This window comes from Hypanus sabinus, chromosome 13, assembly GCF_030144855.1.
Source record: "Hypanus sabinus isolate sHypSab1 chromosome 13, sHypSab1.hap1, whole genome shotgun sequence".
Taxonomy (NCBI): domain Eukaryota; kingdom Metazoa; phylum Chordata; class Chondrichthyes; order Myliobatiformes; family Dasyatidae; genus Hypanus; species Hypanus sabinus.
In genome coordinates this window covers 90,068,713-90,080,835 of record NC_082718.1, presented here as the reverse complement: position 1 = coordinate 90,080,835, position 12,123 = coordinate 90,068,713, and the positions used below count along the sequence as shown (strand labels likewise).

General features: G+C 45.0%; 1 long non-coding RNA gene across 1 annotated transcript in view; it reads left to right on the top strand.

Moving 5' to 3' along the window:
* LOC132404106 (uncharacterized) overlaps positions 1–8,246 on the top strand; it is a 46,290-nt gene extending 38,044 nt beyond the window's left edge. Inside the window, exons 4-5 of the long non-coding RNA XR_009515424.1 lie at positions 4,139–4,306; positions 7,928–8,246. This is a non-coding gene — a long non-coding RNA (uncharacterized LOC132404106). The remainder of the gene's footprint in view (positions 1–4,138; positions 4,307–7,927) is intronic.
* Positions 8,247–12,123: the final 3,877 nt, after the last annotated feature.

Below are 12,123 nucleotides of genomic sequence, written 5' to 3'. Positions count from 1 at the left end.
AACTTGCTCCAAAGAAATAGAGATCTGTGACAATGAATAGACCAAAGAGGTAACCTACTGTACAACTCGTTCAGATGGGTTTCTGAAAGGGCTGAGGTGGCTGTAGTGATAAAGGGCACAAGAAGGAGATTCCTGACAGAGGTCTGCTGGTGAATTAAGTCCACAAATGGTGTGGGAATGGAGGTGACTGTTATGTTTTGTAACTTAAAAAGCATCAAGGAAGACAAGGGAGTACGGGAATGCGGGTCTAACTTTGCGCTAATTGAGGAGTGCACGTATCGTGTGTGATGACGTATGCAATCTGCGTATTTATACATATAACCGTAATGAATTACGAGAATGCCTCATCAAGCAAGATTAATCAAATATTATTGAAATATTAAATGCACAACAGTGATGGCATACACAAGGACTGAGTTTTGTGGGTGGAAGGGGGTAAGATGGGGGATAAGGAGACGTATGGGATAAATTATAGAGATGGAAAATGACAAGGCTGTAGTGCAATTTAAAGTAAAATAATTAAAAATTAGATGATTGAGGAGCTTGGAGCTGAACTATGGAACAAAGAAAGGTGGGAGCACCAGATGACTGGAACTGCAACAAGTCTGCAAAAAGAGTGCATGTTTTAGTACCTACGTAGGTAAAGATAAGGACTAGAAAAGGTTAGTGTGGCTGACATACAGACTTAACCGGGAGATCTGACAGAGAAAGGAAACAAACATTTCATACCTGCATTTGTAGAAGAAGCCATTGAACATCTCCCTTCTCCCTTGGAGAGCAAAGGATTCGGGAGAATGAGTTGATAGGAATTGGCAATAGGATAATGTCTGCAGAAATTAATGGAACTGATAAACCCCTAAGGATGGTCATCCTGCATCCTAGGCAGCCAAGTACACAGTGGTTTATCGAGTGGCCACGGCATTTCCTACAGACCGGAGGGTAACAAATGGAGCCATGCTGTTAAAGAAATCAAAACAATGTGACTTATAGAGCACTTGGCTTGACATGTATACTGGGTAACATATGGTGTTAGTATAAAGCAAGTGATAATAGGGGTACTTGGATAATAAAAGGATTAGGGAGTGTCACCTTGGATTTATGAAAGAACACCCTTGGAGAGAATAAGCCTATAGAAAGGGCAACACTGAGGCAGTAAAAGCAGGTAAAACTGTTTCAGTGGAGAAGCTGAGGTAGGGGGTGGAGAAATTTAAGGTCAGGATTGAGTTACAGGTTGTGGTCAAAGTGAAGGCACCATGAACTAGCAGCCTGAGAGTAGATCCAAAGAGGAGGTCACAAAACCTCTGTTCTTAATATTTAAATATAGAATATAGGTCATAGAGCAGTAAGGCACAGGCCATTCAGCCCACAATGTTGTGATCACCTTTTAACCTACTCCAAGATTAATGTAACCCTTTCTTTTCAACGAGTCATCCATTTTTCTGCCACCAATGTGCTTTTCTCAGAGTCTCTCAACTGTCCCTCATGTCCACCACTCATCCCCGGTAGTGAGTTCAGTGATGGCTATCTTTTTTCTCCCAGAAGTTACGAAGCTAGGAAAAGGTTATGAAGTTAGGAAAACGGTCCTCTTAATATCAATATTGAGAAAAGGCCAATAGAAATCTCGCGTCTTTTTCTGTTGACACTTCCATTGCATGACGGTGAACTGTATTAGTGCTATCGCTCGCGATTAAAAACAAATTCAATAAAAGTTTGCTGGGCAGTGTTCTAATTAAAAAACAAAAGAATTTATTGAGGTACAGTGCAGAATAGGCTATCCCGGCCCCTTGAGCCATGCCACCCAGCAAACCCCCGACTTAACCCTAGCCTGACCACAGGACAGTTTACAATTTACAACCGACCAACCGGTATGTCTTTGGACTGTGGGAGGAAACTGGAGCACCCGGAGGAAACCTACACAGTCACAGGGAGAACATACAAACTCCTCACAGGCGGCATTGGGAATTGAACCCAGGTCACTGGTACTGTAACGTGTTGTGCTAATCCCTATGCTACTGTATATCGGCAAATTTTGATTTACCGACATATATGACCAATAAATTCAAGAAACTAGACAAAATTAAGAGGGCCTAATAGCCCTTTCCCCAGGCTTTGGTGTGGACAGTTGAAGTGGTTGGTGGAGATTTACTCAAAGAGTCCTGATAAAAGGTCTTGACCTGAAACATTAACTCTTTATTCCTCTCATAGATGTTGCCTGACCTGCTGAGTTCCTCCAGCATTTTGTATATTGTTGCTCAATCAGAGGCACTTCCAATGAAGGGGCATGGGTCCAGGTATATGCTTGTGGTAGTTTGGGAACTGGCAAGATAGTTAGTGGGGTTTGATGGGGTTTATCCAAAGATAAACAGTGGAGGATGAGTTGAAGGTTTATGAGCTCCGTTACGGTGGCTAGGACTGAAGGAAAAATGCACCTCCCAGTCTACACACAGATTAAACATGAGAAAATCTGCAGATGCTGGAAATCCAAAGCAACACTCACACAAAATGCCAGAGGAACTCAGCAGGTCAGGCAGCATCTGTGGAACTGAATAAACAGTTGCCATTTCAGGCCGAGATCCTTCTTCAGCACTGAGAAGGAAGGGGGAAGACGGCAGAATTAAAAAGTGGGGGGGGGGGTGGAAGGTGATAGGTGAAGCCAGGTGGGTGGAAAAGGTCAAGGGCTGGAGTAGAAGGAATCTGATAAGAGAGGAGAGAGGGCCATAGGAGAAAGAGAGGAAGGAGGGGACCCAGGGGAAGTGATAAGCAGGTGAGAAGAGGTAAAAGGTCAGACTGGTGGATTGAGTAAGTGGGTGGGGGAGAAATCGATTTTCATGCCATCAGTTTGGAGGTTACCCAGATGGAATATAAGGTGTTGCACCTCCACCCTGAGGGTGGCCTCATCATGGCACAAGAGGAGGACATGGACTGGCGTGTTGGAATGGGAAGGCGGCAGGAAGATGGGCTGAGTGCAGAACACGCAGAGCTGAGAAGGTGCTGCCCACACACACAGTTCCTATTGCCTCTTTTCACCTGATAGGTTTCCTGGGCTTCAGAAAAAGTTTTTAAAAAAAGCCTAGCAAGCTGTTGGTCGCAAGACATAAATGACAAACCCAGTTCTTGCAACTGAACTGATAGCCTCACCTTGCCTTTGGTAAAACCAAATTAGTTTAAAGTGGGTTGGGTTCCGTTTCAAATACTTGGAACTTTAACCTTTGGTCCAAACCTAACACACCCAGTTAAAATTAGTTTGATATTGTACAAAGTGTAGTTAGGCAAATTCTTTAGCTGAGTTTTTAGAGTCGTAGTAAAACACAGCATAGAAACAGGCCTTTTGGCCATTCTGGTCCATGCCGAAACATTTGAGCAGCCTACTCCCATCGATCCACACTGAGACCAAAGCCCTCCATATCCCTCCCATCCACGTACCTATCCAAACTTCTCTTAAATGTTGAAATTGAGCTCACAGGAACCACTTGTGCTGGCAGCTCGTTCCACACTCTCATGACCCTCTGAGTGAAGACATTTCCCCTCATGTTCTCCTTAAACATTTCACCTTTCACCCTTAACCCATGACCTCTGGTTGTCCCACCCAGTCTCAGTGGGAAAAGCCTGCTTGCACCTAAGCTATGTGCACCCTTTATAATTTTGTTTACCTTTATCAAATTTTCACTCAATCTTCTATATTCTAAGAAATAAAGTCCTAACCTATTCAGTCTTTCTTTATTACTCAGGTCCTCCAGACCTGGCAACATCCTTGTAGATTTTCTCTTTACTCTTTCAACCTCATTTACATCTTTCCTGTAGGTAGGTGACACACAATATTCCAAATTAAGCCTCACCAATGTCTTACACAACTTCAACATAACATCCCATCTCCTGTACTCAATACATTGATTGATGACGGCCACTCTGTCAAAAGCTTTCTTTATGACCCTATGTACATGTGACACCATTTTCTATGAATTACGGACCAATATTCCCTTTGTTCCACAGTACCCTACTGTTCACTATTTAAAAGCTAAGAAGTTCCAGAAGTACTGCTCTAGTGTGCACAACAGCAAAGTATTTGAATTAAGTACAGAAGAGGAAGGAAATCCAACTCAGGATTTGCCTAAGGGATAATTTTGCTTTTCTGTTTTAGTACCATAAGCAGCATGCAGGCAGCTGAGAGTTTGCTGTTGGACACCGAGACAGAAACAGAAGCGATCGCAACCACGGTCAAAGACAGACTTTTGTATCAGCTACGCAATTTGGAAGGCGACCAGAGGGCTTATCGTGAAGAGTCTGAACGTACCATCACAAGGCAATTGTAAGTTCTTCTTCAATTTCACGCAAGAGGGAGGAATTCATGATACGTTGAAAGCGAGGTAACCGATGTTTAAAGTTAGCATTGACAGAGTGCAACTGTTTAACAATGCTGACAGAATTAGTGCTCATTAGGGATGATGATGACGCTGTTACAGTCTGTTGCATTTCCATGGTAACAGGTATCATGACTAATACTATCATCTGACAGCACTGAATGAGGATGTGATCATTCAGGAGAATATGGGCAAAGAGCAACTTACACAGCGCTGCAGCAAAATCAAAACTAAAGTCGAGGTTTGTTAGACCATAAGGGCAGGTATAAGACTTAGGAGCTGAATTAGGCCTTTCGGCCCATCGAGTCTGCTCCCCCATTCCATCATGGCTGATTTATGAATATACTCAACCCCATTTGGGTGGTGGGGCAGAGACAGATCTCTCCCAAAGGAGGTGTTAGGTCCTCCTTCCCTCCACTAACCTGCAGGTCACCCTTGGGCAAAGTGTAGCAGCTGCTTAGCCACAACCATCCCCCCACCGCCACCCAATTCAGGGTCACATGAAGCCATGGGAGCAGGTGTTTGATGGTCATATGAGCAGCTGGTACATATCACTAGTTCTGGTTATGTGACCACTGATGCCAGGCAGGGAATTTCTGAAGAGTTTTGATAATGGCTGGGGTCACCTGTCTTGTAAAGACACTGCCCAGAAGAAGGTAATTCCAAACCACTTTTGCAAGAAAAAATTGCCAAGGACAGTCATGGTCATGGAAACACTATGACCGCCCACATCTGATGACACAGCACATAATGAATGAATGATCGAACGCCTTCTCCCTGTAATCTTTGCCACCCTTACTAATCAACTTTCACTTCAAATACACCTAATGATTTGGCCTTCACAGCCATCTGTGGCGATGAATTCCACAGATTCATCACCCTCAGGCTAAGGAAATTCCTCCCCATCTCTGTTGTAAAGGGTTGGCCCTGTTTTCTGAGGCAGTGTCCTCTGGGCCTAGACTCAAGATGGCTTTTCGGCCTAACACCGACATCTCTACAAGGTGCATGCTGTTCCTTCAGGGGACATCTGCATCAAAGTATATATATGTCAACATATACTACCTTGAGATTCATTTTCTTGCAGGCATTTACAAGAAAATAGAGACATAGAGAATTTATGAAAAGCTATCAATAAACAAAGATTGACAAACTATTCTTCCTCATAACCTCATTCCACTCCTGAAAAACTTCCAATTCCATCCAGGAAGGAAGCAAATCAAATAAGAGGGAAGAGAGAGAAGTTTTATGACAAGGCTAATGTTATGTTTGTTCTTAATAAATACAAACAGCCTGGGTAAAAACGATAGCACATATTTATTCGCAGGACACTCCTGAAGTCATGGCTTCAGCTTGACACGAGCGCACGCCACCAGCTCACCAATGCCACTTCTGGTTCCAGATGAACCGCCTGCATTGCACACTGGAAGCTGAAGTTCTTTATTGAGGACACACGTAATAACGCAGTTAATTCATATGCTGTAATGCTGGAGCGTCCAGCTGCCAACTGGCAGTACTACCAGAATCCTGGGCACTCCCTTTTCTTACAGGGCATGGATGACCAGGCCTGATGGTCAGCCAGGCCAGTGACCCTTCCCCCCACCCCCAGTCATGTGTCCACTTACCAGAATAAGAAGAAGGTCTTCACTGAGCTGCAGGGAGCAAAGAGCATCCATTGCCAGAGATCCAGCTTCCACTGAGAATTTTCAGCATGGCAGGGGACTTCCTGTTGAGTGATTCCAGTCTGCAGTATCTGGATCAGTCTGGGACTTGGAAAGGGGTTTGGATGGTGGAGAGCTAAATAACTCCCTCTCCCTTTCCCTCTCACTCTCCCTCCCCTCTCTCCCTCCCTCCCTCCCTCCCTCCCTCTCACTCTCCTTCTCTCCCCCTCTCCCTCCCTCCATCCCCTTCTCTCTCTCCCCTCCCCTCTCTATCCCCTTCTCTCTCTCTCTCTCTCCCCCCTCTCTCCCTCTCCTCTCTCCCTCTCCCCTCTCCCTCTCCCCCCTCCCTCTCCCCCCTCCCTCTCCCCCCTCCCTCTCCCTCTCCCTCTCCCCCTCCCTCTCCCTCTCCCCCTCTCCCTCCCCTCTCCCTCTCCCTCTCCCCCTCTCTCCCCCTCCCCCTCTCCCTCTCCCCTCTCCCTCCCCCTCTCCCTCTCCCTCTCCCTCTCCCCCTTCCCCTCTCCCCTCCCCCTCTCCCCCTCTCCCTCTCCCCTCCCCCTCTCTCCCCCTCTCTCTCTCTTTCTGTCATGCCCTGCCTGACCGGCTCAACTTATCCCCTTGCTCTGCATTTTGCAACTTCCACATTCTTTTGTCCACTCTCACCCTCTAACTGGTTCCACTCACCCCTTAGTCCAGGGGTGGGCAAACTTTTTGACTTGAGGGCCACAAAGGGTTCTAAAATTTGACAGGGGGGCCGGACCAGGAGCAGATGGATGGAATGTTTTGGTAATACACCTCATAAGAGAAAATAAAATATCATGGGATATGTAGAAAACATGTGCTTTAATTTCAATTGAAAATGAACAAATGCATTACAACAAAATATCTGTCTTTGAAGTCCCATGGTATTTAGCTATTTATTGAAATGTCTTTTAAAACACTGAAAATTAAATGAATAAAATACAGCTTTTTTTAATAGTAACAGTTATTATTTTAAAGCACTGAAAATTCGGTTATCCTTCAAGATATTATCATCATCACTCTCCTCCTGACTGTCTTTATTTCAAAAACGGTAGGAGATGCAGGTCTACTTGTCCTGCTCCTTCTTATTCAATTGTCCCCTGTGCCAAAACTCACAACGACCCGCACAATGACAGAACAGTGAGAGCGCGCCAATATGCGGAGCTCTGTGCTCGCAAATCCCCGCAGGCTATCTCCCTTAGCCGGAACGCTGGCTAATTGTGAGCTGGTTTGGATGTGCCAGGAAATGGGTCGCCACAAGGTCACAAAGTAAAGCGCAAATGTGGAGTAATACGCTGCAGCTCAACAAAGGTCAAAGTATATAGAGTGCGTCATCTATTGGGAAGACGCCAGAATTGCGGGGAAAAAACGTTAACAAGGTTTATTAATATAATTTCATCAAGTTCTGCGGGCCGGATTAAAAAGCTTAACGGGCCGCATATGGCCCGCGGGCCGTAGTTTGCCCATGCCTGCTTTAGTCGGATACCATCATTGACAGCTTATCCCCATGGCTATCCCGGTGCAGCCCCAACAGAAGCATCCCCTCCCCCCTCCCCAAAACTCCCCGCCAGAACAGCACACACAAAAATGCTGGAGGAACTCAGCAGATCAGGCAGCATCTATGGAGAGGAATAAAGAGTCGATGTTTCCTGTTGCAGCTTTACCAGCTTCCTTTGTCTCCCATATCTGATGAAAGGCTTCCAATGTGGACATTCTGTTTCTCTTCCCTGAGTTGCTGAGTATTACTCATCATTCTCTGAACCTTTTTTAGAACATAAAATTGCCGTCCAAAAAGGTTTTTGTTGCAATTACCGCTCTGCATGAGGGTGTTGTTGCATTTACCTGAAGCAAAAGTAATACCTTACTCATCGAGCTGTTAATATCATGTTTCAGAATGAAACAGCGTCGCACAGAAAAGGACCAGCTGATGGCGAATGGAATATAAAGCTGACAACATTGCCTGGCTGGTATCTTCTGACCGATGTCCTAACCAAAGTGTGCTAACTTTAAAAGCAAAGGTGAAAATGGCCGAGCTTTATTTGTCAAATGTACATCGAAACGTATGGTGAAATGCGTCAGCAGCCCGAGGCTGCGATGGGGGCAGGGTGCAGGTATCACCGTGCTTCCAGCACCAACGTAGCACGCCCGCAATTTACTAGCAGCGTGTTTCTAGAATGTGGCCGGAAACCCGAGCACCCAGAGTGGTCGGGGAGAGCTTACGGACAGCGGTGGGAATTCAACCCTAATGGCTGATGCTCTAATGTGTTACCCAAGCTGCTGCACAACTGTACCGCTTGGCTTCCATTAAATGCTCCAGTGCAGTGCTTCCACTGAATGCGCAGAGCCAGGTCAGGCTGTGTATGAGAAAGGTTTTAAGTCCTCAGGCTCTAGGTGGAACAGGCAGGTTTGCAAGTTTCAAGGATCAACAACATTTCTTTGACAACGGAAGCATGCACAGGCATGCTCCGCTGTGTTAATGCCCTGCATTTCCAGTTATCCAGCTAGGCCTCTTCTCTCGGTCGAAAGCGGAGGTGGAGGTGGGTTGCTCCCCCGGGCGTTGCCGCAGGTGCCCTCTGCCTCACGCACCCTCCGAGTTCCCTTCCTCCACAGCGAGGCTTCGATTGGCTGCGTGCAGCCAAAGCCTTTGTTTTCACTACCCTGGTGTTGCCGTGCCTTGTGGATCGAGTGCTTCTTTATGTTGTTACTATGGTGACACCTCCGTTACCAGACAGGGCATTTGGAATGAATACTTCTTGGGGATTGAAGCCCAGGGCATTCAGACAGACACTACATTGCTTCTGGGAGGGGACTGATCTTAATGGCTTCCCTTAAGCACATGCAGCCTGGTACATGGGCATGTGAGTGTTATTACAGTGACAAACACATACTTTTTTTAGCATTTCTCTTTGCAGATCTTTCCAGTACCAGGTATTGTTTTTTTTGAATAGGAGCTGCAAGTCTAAACTCATTCCCCACACAGCTGCAAAGTACAGAAGGTGAGGCAGATTGTGGCTGTTTTAATAACCAGAGTGGTGAAAATATACTCTGTGGCCCCTTGATTAGGTACCTCCTGTATCCAATAAAGTGGCCACTGAGAGTACGTTCACAGTCTTCTGCTGCTGTAGCCCATTCGCTTCAACGTTCAATGTATTGCACAGTCAGAGATGCTCTTCCGTACACCACAGTTCTAACGCGTGCCTGTTTGAGTTACCTTCGCTTTCCTGACAGTTTGAACCAGTCTGGCCATTCTCCTCTGACCTCTTTTATTAACAGGACATTTTTGCCCACAGAACTACGTTCACTGGATGTTTTTTGTACTTCACACCATTCTCTGTGAACTCTCGAGACTGTTGAGTATGAAAGTCCCAGGAGATCAGCAATTTCTGAGATACTCACACCACCCAGTCTGGCGCCAACTATCATTCCATGGTCAAAGTTGCTCAGACAACATTTCTACCCCATTCTGATGTTTGGTCTGAATAACAACTGAGACAACGTCCACACTACGCTGGATAAATCCATAACCGAAGCTTTTTCTCTTTGTTTTTACCCTCCGTTCACACTGAAACGGCATTTCCGTCCCCTGAAACCAGAGCTTTTCAGAAACGCTTTCCAGGGTGGGTATTTTTGAAAACGCTGCTCGGGCAGATCAGTGTGGACGGAGTAACCGGAGACTTTTGAAAACACTGTCAGACGGCAGTGCGCTATTTCATTGTTTTCTTGAAGGCAACCTAACAATTTCAGAACAGACGGCAACAAGACTGAAGCCAGAAGAGTTAGAAATATACTCACCAAATACCTTGACCCATAACTTACTGAATAAATAAGTATACTCACATTGCTGTTTTCTGTCCTTGCTCGGATGAAGGTGGTTTACCTATTTATGCAAGTACTTCTCTGACAATAGATGTGTAACAGCCTAATGTAACATTGTATGGAAATACAAGAGAACACTGATGCAGACATGTTTTATACATTTAACAAGGTGCTTTATTAATACAACAGAGTTAGTCAGTTTTTCAATGTTTGTCATCAGCTGGGTCAATCTGTCTGTGAACTCCCTGTCGGTTGCCTCAGTACGCTCCAGTATTTGTTATTTTTTTACTTTTAAGTTCTTCTGCATGAAAGTCAACAGCTGCCCGTCGTTTAAAGTTTTTCTAGTCTGTAACTGCACAAACACGCACTTTTACTGTGAGATTCGACACCAAACATGTCGCTTGTTTTCGGTAGATGTGTCCTGCGCATGCGCAGGGGGAGGAGATTCACCGAAATCTCTGTTCCAATATGGACAGAGATATTTTCAAAAATGCATAGTGTGGACGCCTATTGTTTTTACACAAAACTGGTGTTTTCAAAATTATCTGGTCTAGTGTGGTTGTAGCTTGAATCTCCTGATCATGACTGCATGCTTTATGCATTGAGTTGCTGCCACATGATTGACTGATTAGATATTTGTTTTATTGAGCTGGTCATAGAGTCATAGAACACCACAACACAGAAACAAGCCCTTCGGCCCATCTAATATGTGCCGAACCATTAATCTGTCCAGTCCCATCGAACTGCACCCAACCCAATACCCCTCCCATCCGCGTACCTGTCCAAATTTCTCATAAAAGTTGAAATCGACCTGCATCCACCACTTGTGCTGGCAGCTCATTCCACACACTCACCACCCTCTGAGTGAGGAAGTTCCCTGTTATGTTCCCCTTAAACATTTCACCTTTCACCCTTAACCCATTATCTCTAGTTGTAGTCTCACCCAACCTCAATGGAAAAAGTCTGCTTGCATTTACCCTATGTACACCCCTCATAATTTTGTATACCATTATCAAATCTCCCTTCAGTCTTCTATGTTCTAGGAAATAAAGTCCTAAACCTATTCAACCTTTCCTTATATCTCAGGTCCTCCCGTCCTGGCAACATCCTTGTAAATTTTCTCTGTACTCTATTAACTTTATTTACATCTTTCCTGTAGGTAGATGACTAAAGCTCCATACAATATCCAAATTAGGCCTCATCAACATCCTGTACAATGTCAACATAACATCCCATCTCTACTTTGATACATTGATTTACAAAGGCCAATGTACCAAAACCTTTCTTTACAACCCTATCTGCCTGTGACACCACTTTCAAGGAATTATGTATCAGTATTCCCCGATCCCTCTGTTCTACCCACTCCTCAGTGCCCTACTGCATACCGTGTAAGATCTACCCTGTTTGGTCCTACCAAAGTGCAACACCTCACACTTGTCTGCATTAAATTCCATCTGTCACTTTTCACCATTTTTCTAGCTGGTCCAGATCCGGCTGCAAGCTTTGGTAGTCTTCCTCACTGTCCATTACACCCCCAATCTTGGTGTCATCTGCAAATTTGCTGATCCAGTTTATCACACTATCACCCAGATTGTTGACAGCAGACCCAGCACCAATGCCTGCGGCACACCACTAGCAACAGGTCTCCAGCCAGAGAAGCAGTTTCTTCTGCGAATTCAATATCTAATCCAGTTTACAACTTCATCTTGAATGCCAAGTGACTGAACCTTCTTGACTAACCTCCCATACAAACTTTGTCAAGTGTCTTTCTAAAGTCCATGTAGACAACATCCACTGCCTTGCTTTCATCAACCTTACTGGTAACTTCTTTGAAAAACTCGATAAGATTTGTTTGACAATTGATCTACAAGGCCATATTGACTAACATTGATCAGTCCCTGTCTATCCAAATCCTTACATAGCCAGTCCTTTAGAACACCTTCCAAGAATCTTCCCACTACTGAAGTCGGGCTCACTGGTCTATCGTTTCCTGGCTTATTCTAGTGGGGTGGTGCTGCAGCAACAACCTGGCACTCAACGTTCGTCAGACAGAAGAGCTGATTGTGGACTTCAGGAAGGATAAGACAAAGGAAAACATACCAATCCTCATAGAGGGATCAGAAGTGGAGAGAGTGAGCAGTTTCAAGTTCCTGGTTGTCAAGATCTCTGAGGAGGTAACCTGGTCCCTACATATTGATGTAATTATAAAGAAGGCAAGACAGCGGCTATACTTCATTCGGAGTTTGAAGAGATTTGGTAAATACACTCAAAAA